The 14,533-nt window shown below is 33.4% G+C and overlaps 1 long non-coding RNA gene across 1 annotated transcript; it reads left to right on the plus strand.

Annotated features, from left to right (window-relative positions):
* The first annotated feature begins 2,588 nt into the window (after positions 1-2,588).
* LOC127846684 (uncharacterized) lies at positions 2,589-8,683 on the plus strand. The gene is made up of 2 exons (XR_008033611.1): positions 2,589-2,697; positions 8,109-8,683. It is a non-coding gene; the product is annotated as an uncharacterized LOC127846684 (long non-coding RNA).
* The last annotated feature ends 5,850 nt before the right edge of the window (positions 8,684-14,533 follow it).

The following is a 14,533-nucleotide window of genomic DNA, read 5'->3' on the forward strand; positions in this document are numbered from 1 at the left end:
TAAATGTATTCTAAATTTTTAACGGAACTTTTTAGATCCAATGTTTACACAAATATCAATATAAAGCATTTAATGACAAACTTCAATACATTCCAAAATCTGTGAAAAGGCCCCTTTAAAAGGTATACATCCATGTAGTCTTGGGCTTCAAGGTAAATATAGCTTTCCATACATTAATAGTCTGTGCGTAAATCACTCTCTCTATCTCATTTATATTTCTTGATGTCGGCACACATATATATATTGCGCGAAAATTGAATTGCATACTCTTTCTCATGTATATTTCTTGAGATCGGCAACAAGGTACACACCTGTCAGCTTCCACGAAAAGTAAAGACTTGCTAAATACTGCGCTCCGACAAAGAGTCGCACTCTTTATATACACTTGAAATACAATGTACATAAAACAAAATCTAAGGCTTACATTTGGCTCATTTACAAAATGATACAATCCAACTGTTTTATCACATGCCATACCCTGTTTCCCATGTTATATAACCATTACGAATATTTTTATCTTACACATGTGTAATATACTTTTTAAGCATTTTCATTTGCTTGGTTTTCGTTTATTTGACTAATCGCATTTTTGTTATTTTGCTGAAATGACGTTGCAACGTCACGAAATGTAAACAACATTCGGTATTTATCATTATGTTTGAGTAAATATTTATTTAATTTACTCATTTAAAGGGGCCTTTTCACAGATTTTGGCATTTTTTAACTTATTCATTAAATGCTTTATATCGATAAATGTAAACATTGGATCGTAAAAGCTCCAGTAAAAAATCAAGAATAAAATTTAAAAAAGGAAAAGAACATTGCCCGGACCAGGTTACGAACCAGTGACCCCTGGAGTCCTGCCAGAGTCCTGAAGTAAAAACGCTTTAACCTACTGAGCTATTCAGCCGAGTACACGTAATTGACGTTTTTTATACCTTATATAAGCAATCTTCGTAGTTTCAAAAAATTTAACGACAAAAACAAAACTGTCCAAATTATTCAATCGTTTCGCGTTGCAACGCTTTATAATTTTTAGGTTTTAAAATCGTCAAAAGATGCATATAATGGCTATATAAGACCATGGTAAATGTTCAGTATTACTGTTTCCTCACAAATATCATAACTAAAACGAAAATTTGCGAATCTGAAACAACTTTTTTCAATTTTGTCAATTTACCAAAGCGTGAAAAGATCCCTTTAAAAGCATGTGATAAAAAAAGATCTGACACTCGTTGTCATATCATACCTTATTTTATTACACTCGTCAAGGAAATACGTTTGTTAGCTCGCCTTAGGCCTTCTTACTAACAAAAATCCTGATCTCGTTTAATAAAATATAGTATGATATGGCAACTCGTATCCGAGCCTATACGTATTATCTGTATAAGACAAATCAATACAGGATTCCATATACAGTTACAAAAAGTCCAAACTTCAATCTGCAATTGGCTTACAAATAGTCAAATCTTTCTTTTTCAATATGGCCGACAAACATTTAACAAATACTTGATGTCTGGCTTCCGCTTTTCCATTCCAATAATGCTTGTTAATATATACCATGCTGCATCATGACCTTTGGCTCAAAGTGTGTCCTTGACCTATCATCTAAAGGTTGACAAGCCTTCTTCGCATGATGAACATTTGTGACAAATTATTATAAAATCTCACAATAAAAGATGAAGTCGCTGCCACGATAATCTGTTTAATAGCAAAATGAAACGTTTTACCCGTATGTGGGACTTTGACCTTTGAGTTTGGGGGATACACGAGACGCATTGAGTTTTCGTAGTGAAAAATTTCGAGTTGTTATAAAATATAATAATGAAAGATGAAATTCGATCAGCAAATACCGTTTTATGACCAAATTCGACACTTAATCTGTGTCATTATTGCCATTTGAAGCATTAGACGATTGTTTCGCGATATGCCTGCTCCTAAATGGTGTTCTCTTGTGGTAAATTTGTAAAATTACTTGATCAATGACAGATTTTAAATTTTGATAAGCTGTTTTTGCCCACTTCGACCGTCGACATCTAATTGTGAAAATTACCTTAACGGTAGTGAGACGAATGCCAACGCGACATGTCAAATGGTGTTCATTTGTGGTAAGATATGTCAAATTGCATGATGAATGACCTGGTCACCGCTACATATTATTTCCGCAGTCGGGACCGTCGAAAATTTCTTAAACGATAGAAAGCATTTGACTTAATTCTAAAATGCTACATGAACTAAGTTCTAAACGTAACCTACATTGTTACATTTTTAACTAGTTTGTACACAGTGCTACACACATATAATCCACAATTTTATCTTAGTACTATCTTACATGTTAACATGTCCAAGAACGTATGCATAATAAACAGTGAAATCGGTTCGTATGGGAAACTTGTACTTTTATTCACATAAAGATGATTAAATATGATATTCAACACTTGTTTCCCCTGTATAATTTAATGATGAATACGGAGTCTTTTTCTGAAAGATCAATGAGATAAACCCATGTCAAGCATTTTAAGGCGATCAATGATTGTCGGTTGATACATAAACGCATGTATCTAATTTTATAACGTAAACGGCGTGAAGTTTTATCTTTCAATGCTTGATTGGTCACGACAACCAGAAGTGAAGATTGCATAAACAAAATAACTAATAGTCGGTGAACACAATACGGGATATTTATAATACATTTAGGTATGTATATAATATATTTAATAATAAATATAAGTGTAAATTGTCAAGCTTGCATTAAATGAAGATCAATATATCATTGAAAATAACGCTTGCATTTGCTATATATTTGGTCGAGATTATTGTTCTTTTTCACTGTATACACTTATAAATAACTTCTTATCAATATTTAAAGTGGGTATATACGATTTTGTCAAATATTTATGAGTTTATATAAAATGTGTAAACAAACTTATTATATATATATATATATATATATATATATATATATATATATATATATATATATATATATATATATATATATATAAATATATATATATCAATATAAATTAAAATAAAAGTTAAGAAGAGCATGTGTCGAAAAATGCGAAATAAGCCAGATATTTAATTCAAAAAATGAAAACGGCTGTATAGCCGAATTCGCCAGCATGTATACCATACATGTACGGTGTGAATCTAAACTTAGTGTAACGGTTTATTTGAATTCCTGCAACGATATCTATTCATACGACACACGAACACTAACTCCGACCCTAATACAAAGACGAATGATTCGGTTATTGTAGGAAAATATGTACGTCGCAATCGGCTCGAGGCGCTAATTTGTCTTTGCTGCATTTTATGAAATTCGGCGTTAATGTATAATTTTTCTTGCCCATTGTATGTTATTGTAACATATTTTATCAATATAATACAATTAAACACATATAAAAAATCGTATATACCCGCTTTAAACATGTACGACTATTGCAATAGTTGACGCTGTATCAACATATTTGTACGATTTTCAACATGTATTGATTGCCTTTTGAGATATAAATAACCTTTACTATCTCCGCGGAGGTATCTGACAATACCTGAATACGCGTTGAAAGCGTCAGTAGGAAATGAATCATTCTCGGTATGCAGTATTTTTTCCATGCACAACAAATAACATATAACTCTAAGTGAGTATTTTTTGTTATAATGTTCGCGGCAGAAAATGTAAGTTAACTACTTTAAATGATTCAGCTTCGAATGCTGTAAAATTCATTGAAATCTTGTTAAATAAATAATGGTAATGGTAATGGTAATTTGCTCTCCAAATGTTTGAAATTAATGTAATACCAATTTAAGGAAACAACTATGTTGCTGCAAATAGTCAAACAAACAACCGCGCTTATGAATTATGATTTCGGAAGCACGCTAATTACTTTAGTAATAAAACCAATACCGGAAATATAAATCTTAGATCTAATCTTAGATCTAATCTTAGCATATTTTACAATTTTAGTGGGTTTGACAACCGTTCAATCAGCGCATATTAAACCTAAAAACTTTAACACTGAACAGTTGTAAATACATGTGTATTTATAAATAGATAGCATGCAGATATGCTTGCTAATTTTAGTCTACTCTTTATGTTTCGCTAGGCGCAGATAGGGCTTTACAATACACACACTAACGTACTTATACGCCTTTGACAATTGGTGTGTATTTTGTTAAACAAAATGGGTCTGAATGCATTTAAGGATAACCTCATATTGAATTGTAAAACACGAAAATATAAAAACATTCATTCAACCAATAAATTGGAGGCTTGGTTACATTTATTTATGTGCGATACTACGTAATCACGGACTGTGAGTGATTACAGTTGTACGATTTATCAAGCCACGAGCATTTCATGGTTCGAAGTGACTTCAAAACTAGCCATCGCTGGTTATACTTTTAATTATGCTCTCCATATATATAAATGACAATACCTGAATACGCGTTGAAAGCGACAGTAGGGAATGAATCATTCTCGGTATGAAGTATTTTTTCCTTGCACAACAAATAACATTCAACCCTAAGTGAGTATTTTTTGTAATAAGGTTCGCGGCAGAAAATGTAAGTTAACTTCTTTAAGGTTCATGGGAGGGATAAAATTCATAAAAACTTTGCTTTGTTTTTTCTTCATTCAATGTGGTACAATATGGTCAAACTATATATCATTTTAAAGGTAAAGACGGATAGAATAACATAAACACATTTGTGGCATTCAATATTTTTTGCTTTATTCATATTTTTGTTTAAAACCAATACATTTGTACACTAATTTACAAAATATCAATCTAAAGTTAGGAAGGATATGCACGACCGTAATTTGAATAAATACAAAGCTATATACATATACAAGGTCAAGTTAGCATAATTTCACAGGAAATTATTGTCGGAAAACAACAAATGTGTTATTATTCAACTACATTTTTGGATAATTTTCCTAAACAAAGTTCTAAAAATAACTAAACTGAACTACTTTTTAAAAATCCAGGTATGGTGGATAATAAGATTCACCATTCTATTGCAAGGGCTTAATACTTTTGCTAAAACCAAATGGAAAATTTTAAACCATCTCAAATTGAAAGAAATTGCATACGACATATACAATTGTAAATAAATATAAAGAAATAGGTTTGGCTGGGCAGAAATCATTGTGATAAGAGGAGATATTGCTCATTAATAACAAGATGTTATGAGTTTTGTGCAGACGACTCTAGAAAGCATAGTTTTTTACATAGAAATACACAGCTAGATATCATGGTTTTTTCTTTCTTCCTGCCTGAACAACTACTGTCCTTGTACCATTATGAATAATGTGTTCCTTTTGGCACACCGACTCTTCTTATACATTTGAATATCGATATCTTCTAGCCATTTTGAAAGCGTGGCACTCGATGTGCTCCGTAGAAAAATGTGCATTACAAATCGGTCGAGATCACGTGAAGTAGTAAGAAAACGTGGTATGTGTATACACATACCTGAGAAAACACATCATTTTTTGACATTTCGATCGCGACTAGTAAAACAACTGTTAACATTAATCAGGAAGAGATCGCGCTTAATAACAGAAATGATCACACAGAGATATAATTACTTACCCCATTTCAAATATTTTCCAGCTGAAAATTTTCCCCCACACGTCTTTTTTTAATGTATTTGTATTGTTTTTCTGGAGCCGAAGTGCATCTCACAGAATATCCATCCGACTTCCGTTGATTTCACTTTCGTTATTACAAACTCCGTTTAAAAGAATTATTTTTACATTTAGGTTGTTGAAGCGAATTGTTATTATATATTATCAATAAAAAAGTATACCGTGATGAATTGAACGGAGTTTCGTATCGATCTTTCTGTCAGTCTGTAAGCGTACTATTTTGTGCGCAATAATACAAGTGCATGTGATTCGACAACAATTGTAAACATTGGTGAAATGCTTCTTACAAAGTTATTTTATGGAGTGTTTATAAGGTCTGATCATGAAGCTTGCACACATCAACGGAAATATTACAATTCAATTCATTTGTCATCGTCAACCGTTTGGAATGTCAATTAGGCGATGAGTAAAATCTTAGCATGTTTCTTTCGATTTTATTAATTTAAAAATGGCTGCCCCCATCGTCATGAAATAACATGTGTTGGAGTTTTGATATTTCTAGATACGTAAACTTCTTTTACTTTTTAAGCGAAAATTGCCCTCATCAATGTCGATATTATTAACTAGTTATATAATTTTCCGCCGAAAAACGTTGAATAAACATCATTCAGATTTTTGAAAATAATGTCTTTTTTTGTGTTAAAATCGCTTTGTATTTTGATTGATTATGTCGATGGTATGAGACACGTTGCTGCACAAAATTGGTAGCAGTTTGAAGGAAAACCATATTTTCAAGCAAATATATATACATTTCCAATGTGGCACTCTTCGTTTAGTCAAATTTGAGTTCAATGCTAGGGGTCCCACATTTTTCAAACTGAAGCCTCTACATGAACCTTAAATGATTCAACTTCGAGTGCGATAAATGATTAATTAACACAGTGATTCACGAGAATACAGTAGAATTCATTGAAATCTTGTTAATGAGATTGAAATGTTTTGAAATAAAGTAATGGTAAATTTTTCTCAAAATGTTTGAAATTAATGTAATACCAAATTAAGGAAAACACTATATTGCTTCAAATAGTCAAACAAACAACCGCGCTTATGAATTATGATTTCGGAAGCACGCTCATTACTTAAGTAATAAAACCAATACCGGAAATATAAATCTTAGATCTAATCTTAGCATATTGTACAAGTTTAGTGGGTTTGACAACCGTTCAATCAGCGCATGTTAAACCTAAAAACTTTAACACTGAACAGTTGTAAATACATGTGTATTTCAAATACATAGCATGCAGATATGCTTGCTAATTTTAGTCTATTCTTAATGTTTCGCTAGGCGCAGATAGGGCTTTACAATACACACACACGTACTTATACGCCTTTGACAATTGGTGTGTATTTTGTTAAACAAAATGGGTCTGAATGCATTTAAGGATAAACTCATATTGAATTGTTAAACAAGAAAATATAAAATCATTCATTTAACCAATTAATTGTAGGCTTGTTTACACATGTTTATGTGTGATGTTAAGCATGTCATGGTTCGAAGTAAACTTCAAATATATATATATATATGATATATGTATGTATGGGGAGCATATAGTTGCCAGTTTGTACTTCCGTACTTCCTTCCGTCACACTTTTTTACAGTTTCTAATAGCGCCTTCAATATTATACCGATCTCTAACATATTTGGCATGTTGGTACCTTGCATAGACCTCTTCCTTTTGATGAGGTTTGACGTCACTGGGGTCAAGGTCAATGTCACCAAAGCTAATAATAGATTTTCAGTCACACGTGTGTTACAGTTTCTCAAAGCGCCTGAATATTTTACCGATCTCTTACATATTTGGCATGCAGGTACTTTGCATGGGCCTCTGCCTTTTGATGAGGTTTTACGTCACTGGGGTCAATGTCATTGATGCTAATTATAGATTTTCTGTCACACTTTTGGTACAGTTTCTCATAGCGTCTTCTATATTTTACCGATCTCTTCCATAATTAACATGTAGGTACTTTGCATGAACCTCTATCTTTTCATGAGGTTTGAAATCACTAGAGTCAAGGTCTGGGTCACCAAGGCTAATAATATATTTTTTCTCAAGGTCACAATTTGCTTACAATTTCTCATAGGGCCTTCAATTTTTGACCGATCTCTTATATATTTTGCATAAAGATACCTTTCATGGGCCCATACCTTTTGACGAGGTTGGAGGTCACTGGGGGCAAGGTCAAGGTCACCGAGGATAATAATAGATTTTCTCAAGGACACACTTTTTCCATTCAAATTACTCATATATCGACAAAGCATCATCGGGAAACATCCATCAGTTTTACTGATATCCTTGTTGTTCATAAAGTTGTTTAATTCAAATAAGAAATTGAGTAATAATAAAGTGGTATTATTTTATCCTCAAATCATGTTGAAACGTGGTAAAGTTATAATGTTCAAGTTTTATGTTATTTTTCAGCCGTTTGAACAAAACATGTCGTCCTATTTCAGCCCAGACACTCCAGATGTCGTTTTACAGAGCCTGTTCAAAAAGTACGATTTGGACAACAGCGGCTGCATCGGCCGTAAGGAGCTCGCTAATTTACTAGAAGACGACCTCGGTGTGACAAGCGACTAAGCGGACGTGTATGTACATCTACTGGACAAGGACGGCAGCGCGAAAATCAGCCCTAACGAATTCTGCGCATGACTTCGACGCAACGAGCGATTCAGTATAGTGAGCGACACATCACGCTTTTATGCGGTTAGCAAAGCCGTCGAGATGTTTCCAAAAATATGATAAGGATGGATCGCAGTGTATTAGCTGTGAAGAGTTCAAAGACGTGTTGACCGAGCTGGGTCACAATAATGACTTTGAAGCCGCATTCAATGCCATCGATAAGGACGGAAACGGAAAAGTAGCCATTCCGGAATTATTGAAGTGGCTAAACTGGGTTCCGTTAGATTGACACCGTCTGTAATTTTGAAATGTAACGTGTATTCACGTAAGATCTAGGTTCACAAAGTGGGAAACCAGACCGGTCTTGTTACATCGTTTTATAATTCAATAAAGCCATGGAATTTTTTATGACTTGTAAATAAGTTTTATGTTGTTTTGTATTGTGCTGTTTTGTGCTGGTTTGTTCTGTTTGGGCGATTGGTCACTTGCCTTAAATAAAGGACCAACTAATTGTTTTTCATAAGAATTCAATACTGCTCCAGCAGCTGGAGTTTCACTTCTTTATATTGAAGCATATTTTTCTTTTTGTGGGAATTAAATATTTGTTAATTTATTAGGACTTTTAACTTTTATATTTCTGTTTCGACCAACATAGCAAAGGGAAACAAACCAAGCAGGGCACTGGAACCTCCTACTTCACTGAGGGTTTTTACCTATCTTGGTGATACTGTATATATGAAAGTATAAACCATTCGTATACAAATATACATCAAGTAACAAAGATTTCATCCTGCCTAATTAAAATTAATCCCGAACACGGTATTGTGTCATAATAATGTTTACATCAACCAAAATAATAAGCACTATCATTTATCTTACACCAGAACTTATGTGTCGGGGTTTTCCTTTGAACATAACAAGGGAGAAAAAATCTTATCTGTTTGAATCATTTAGTTTATTTCTAACATAAATAAACGAAAACAAAACGTGTAATACATTCCCGAGTTTTGTTACACCTTTAATCTAGGCACATGTGAAATGTGATATTTTTTAATTCTAATGATAACATGTTCAAAATTTAATGTTTTGGGGCTTTATAAACTAATATAAAACGCCTTAAACGCTTGACAACAGATGTGCCACATACACCTATTTTACCAAGAAAACTGTTTGAAAACAAACAAAACAACTAACTGTAACTAACCGTCATTTCTCTTTCGATAGTCTTACCATCGTAGATTTTATCACATGCCATACTCTGGTTCCCATGCTATATAACCATTACAAATAGTTTTATCTTACACATGTGTAATATACTTTTTAAGCGTTTTCATTGGCTTAGTTTTTGTTTATTGACCAATCGCATTTTTTATTTTGCTGGAATTACGTTGCAACGACGTCACGAAATGTAAACAACAATCGGGACTTATCATTATGTTTGCGTTAACATTTATTTAATTTGCTAATGTAAAAGCAAGTTATCAAAAAGATCTGACACTCGTTGTCATATTATTTCATATTTTATTTAACTCGTCCAGAAAATATGTCATTAAGCTCGCCAAAGGCTCGCTTACTAACAAAATGCCTGAACTCGTTATAATATGGTATGATATGACAACTCATGCCAGATCCTATATATCAGGAACTTTTAAGCAAAGTCGTCGCCCGGTTGAAGACCAGCTCCCACCGTAAATGTATTTTCATATACATATATTATTAGGTAAACGAAAACTTTCATAGTAATGCAAGAAATTACAGGAATGCCCAATCGGTTGGGTATGCACGACATCAATTGAAAAATGAGCCGCGCTTTGAGAAAACTTGGCTTAATGCATTTGCGTAGTGTCATCTCATATTAGCCTGTGCAATCCGCACAGGCTAATCAGGGACGACACTTTCCGCTTTTATGATATTTTTTCGTTTTAAAGAAGTCCCTCCTTTCAGAAAATCAAATTTAGGCGGAAAGTGTCGTCCCTTATTAGCCTGTGCGGACTACACGGGCTAATCTGGGATGACACTTTACGCACATGCATTAAGCCCCGTTTTCTATTAACGTGTCTCATTTAATACCAAAATATAGCGATTATCTGTACACTTGCGAGGTACTCAAAATCTGTTCTGGTTTTATGTTGTTTGCACATACCTTTTTTCACTTTGCTTCTGATTAGAAAAGGGATAAGCGGACTTTGCACGCTGTTCAAGCAAAACACATTATACAGAAATGAAGCAATATAAACAAGACATGGATTAATGCATTTCCATCAGGTAAAAAGGTAAGTTGGTAATTGAAGTTGTTTAGATAAAGCGTTGTCCACTGTTTATAGTTCAGTCGATAAGTCGTTTTAAATATCAAAAGCAATTACTCCAGTATATTTTGCTTAACTCGTTTTCCCCAACGTGACATAGTCGAGTTACGTAATCAACATTTTATATGAGCATTTGAATAAGGATAGAACAATTATAAAACGCACAAAAATCACGTCAATTGACGCATGATATTTTCACAATAAAATGTGATAATATCTTTTATCACGATTCCACTTGTATATATCACATTCAACTCACGTTAAATGCCGCATGCTATCTACACAATTGACAAATGCGATGACATCAAATTAAAAAACTGACACGTTAATTAGCGAAGATCAAATGTTCGTAACCTTTTTCATCGAGACATAATAAAAAAACTTAAGTCTGAATTAACAAATTGTGATCCAGTAAAAATATGTTTAATTTTATTAAACAAACAATGACGTCAACCGAAATCTAGCAGGCAATGAATCAAGCTCGTTAGTAAGTCTAAGGGCATTCAAAATAAATTATTTTGATAGACACTCAATCAAACGTTGTATAAAGCAATCTTCTTAAAATCGTCTTTGTCAATCTGAATCAATATAAACACACACAAAACAGTAAAAACCAGCTGTTTTAATATACAGATATATAACAATCACAGAAAAATAGGGTTAAGTCCTAAGCTATATTTGTGGGCGATATAACAGAGTACAACATATACACCAAACAGCAACGTATAAACGTTTTCATACGGGCGTCGCCGATTGTTTTAAGCCGTGTCATGGAACTTATGCCATCAGCGACCTTCATTTGCATTCATTTGCGCTGTCGCCATACGATTAGCAAGCAAAGGATTCGAGGTCTCATTTGCAGTCAGGGTAGCTGCTGAACAAACTGTGCGCATGCGCCGCCTGGCCTTTGTCCACATATGTCACGAGACTCAACTTCGCATGACGCGGCTCATTTTTGACTTTATTATTACTGAGAAGTGTGCATATTTTCCCCTAAATCAAAGTTTTGTACTAATATTGGATGACAAGTGTATTATCTTTAAGGACGAAGATGCAGAACTATTTAGTGGCACATGCCTTTTACACACGCCTAGGTTAGGGCTGCAAGTAGAACAAATAACTGTCTAAAGCTATACATTAAATCACAAACACCGCCTATGTTTTGTAACACAATGGCAATGTGCATTCGCGTGTTTTTCGAAAAATGATTGCTTTGGAATGCACATATAACGATATAACGCACGCATCCGTATCTGACGCTAAAATGTTTTATACATGGCTTTAGTACTAAGCAAAACTTTCATCTGAAATATTTTCGGATAATGAGAATAACTCTAAAGAGTTATAATAATATGTTGATTAAATAATTTCACGTTAAAGATAATTATAAAGTTCAAGTGGTTCAATCACAGCGCAAATAGCACATGTTGCATTTATTCTCCATAATTACAGCAATTATTGCATTTAAACAGACATTGGTTCTTATAACACAATGATACTTAAGGAAAATATTTCCCAACAAAATAAATCAACATTATTAAACGCGTTTTCATTACAGAACGAAAATAAGTGAAAACCTCGCTTAAATAAGTATGTTTTTGTTTGTTACACATACCGCCTCTATTGAGGTCTTTTTTTCCCACAATGACTTGAAGCCAAATATATAATATCGCCTCAAACCGCTATTTCAAGCAGGGATTTCAATCATATACAATTGAGGCGAGCATTGCAAAAAAAAACGGTCTTCATATATCAAATTGCCCAATCCTAAGTGAAGCTATTTAACAGAAATTTGCATCTTTTTTAGACAACAGTGACCTTGACCCAACTTACCTAAGATACAGGTTTCGTTCTACTAGGTGCATGCAAACATAATTCTGATTTCAATCTTGCATTCAAACTGTATACTGATAGTACAGGAGAAAACATTGGCATATTCCTGCTAAAAGACTGGTCTTAGTTATAAGTCTTGGTCCGGGGCTTTTAATAAAGGCAATGAACGCAAATGTAAACTTGTTGATTACCTGAAGTGGTTATGAGGTTGTTCAACGCAATGATAAACATGAATTAATATGTATACAAAGGGACATAATTAGCCACAGAGTTATTAAAACGTTGTCATTGACCTCATATAACAATCCAGAACACATGTCTGAAGTTCCAAATGAACACCTGTAGTAAGATCAGTGTTATTAAGATGTTGCACAGTTACTTTCACAGAGCTATTTTATGGCTAAGAAATGTGCATACCTTGACCCATTCGTTGACTAGTCGAGCTAGTAAAAAGGAGTTGACATAAAAACACTTTCTAATGAAAGGGCGAACGATATTCACCGTGTTTACTGGTAGAGTGTATCAGTATAAGGCGTGTACACGGAATCTAACTTGTTAGAGCTCGGCTATTTATTTTACTGTTTTCGCGATGTCTATTCTCCTCTAGATGTACAAATCGTACATTGTTCAATTTGTTTTGTGTAAATCATAAGAAAACAACAAACAAAATAACTCATTCTAATCACTCTTGGTCTCATTTGTATTCACTCCTTTTTGCAGTGAATGCAATCTCTATAATATTAAAAGAAATTTTGATGGAACGCATCTTCGTGCCCCTACATGTAACAATCCTTGCAAAGGCTGGAAATTAAGTTTTTATGTATTTAATTTCAACAGAATATCCAAATTTATTCTTGATTTGTTTATTAAAACCACTTTGTCTATGTGATTTAACCCATCCCATATCCACTTTAAAGATAGTTCTCTATACGAGGTATATTAATAATTTAAGACTTTATGTTTAAAAACTATTTATTCAAACATAACATTCATAAAAACTTCTTATGCATCATGCCATTTTACAAACCTAATAACTGTCTCGTTATTAGATGCACGTCTTTAATCTGGGTTTTTTAATTATTAAATTTCATTTTTCTCAAATATGTAGCACTTTCTCTGATGATAAGTGCAACACTGGGCAATACATTTTAATTCAAAAGAATTAAACTTTTCCTCTATAGCCATGTTCTATCAGGAATAGTTATGTTATAAATCAATGTGTGTATACAATTGCATGTTTTGTTTTTAATGTTGTTTTACATGGTAGTTCGCGTGACCTTTAACCGGTTCAGACCGCCAGAATGTTGCTTTTTCATCGAAGGTACCTTTATTGAACCATTCGTTCGTCATTCGTGTGTTACTTGACGCACTTTATGTAGTATCCAACAGGTCATTTGCATTTCTTTCCAGACTTACGGTTTAGCCCAAAGAAAACACGTATTGAATAACATGTTTCGCCGGTCATTGCCCGGTCAGTAGTTTGACATGCATTCTATTCTTTGTAAACATGTCTCTTTCCTCATTTCAATCTCAACGGCCCATTAAGAACCCAATTAGATCTGTACAAATAGAAGATATAGGAATTAATTAGAGTGAAACGTCTTAGCCTGAGGCACTTTGTAAGACACAATACGCAAATAATGCTAACACCTCCGAACGGAAACATGGTAAAACAAGTGATGCAAATATTGTTAGAAACGGATGAAAATGTTTCCTGTAATCATCAATGGAAAGGAAATAAATGTGACAAACAGACCAAGCATTTTGTTCTCTAAAACATTTATGGAGAAAGGATGTGAAATATAGTCTTCATTTGAACATCTACCTATGGAATAAATTCCAATGCACGTTTTAAAGTGAACACGAAAAAAAACGTATCATATCGAACATTATGTTTTGTTGTAGTAATAAATCGATAGTTTAAGTTATAATTTTTTTATACGCCTGATTTATTATTTCGTAGTTATTTCAGCGTAATTTAAACATTCACGCAAAATAAATGGATTCTCGTATTCAATGTGTATCGTTCGGAAAGTAAAGACTATGTTTTAGGAAAGTTTCTATACGAGTCGTAATATTAAAACAAATAGATATGGCCATGTTATGTTTACTGTAAA

This window comes from Dreissena polymorpha, chromosome 9 (assembly GCF_020536995.1).
Source record: "Dreissena polymorpha isolate Duluth1 chromosome 9, UMN_Dpol_1.0, whole genome shotgun sequence".
Classification (NCBI taxonomy): domain Eukaryota; kingdom Metazoa; phylum Mollusca; class Bivalvia; order Myida; family Dreissenidae; genus Dreissena; species Dreissena polymorpha.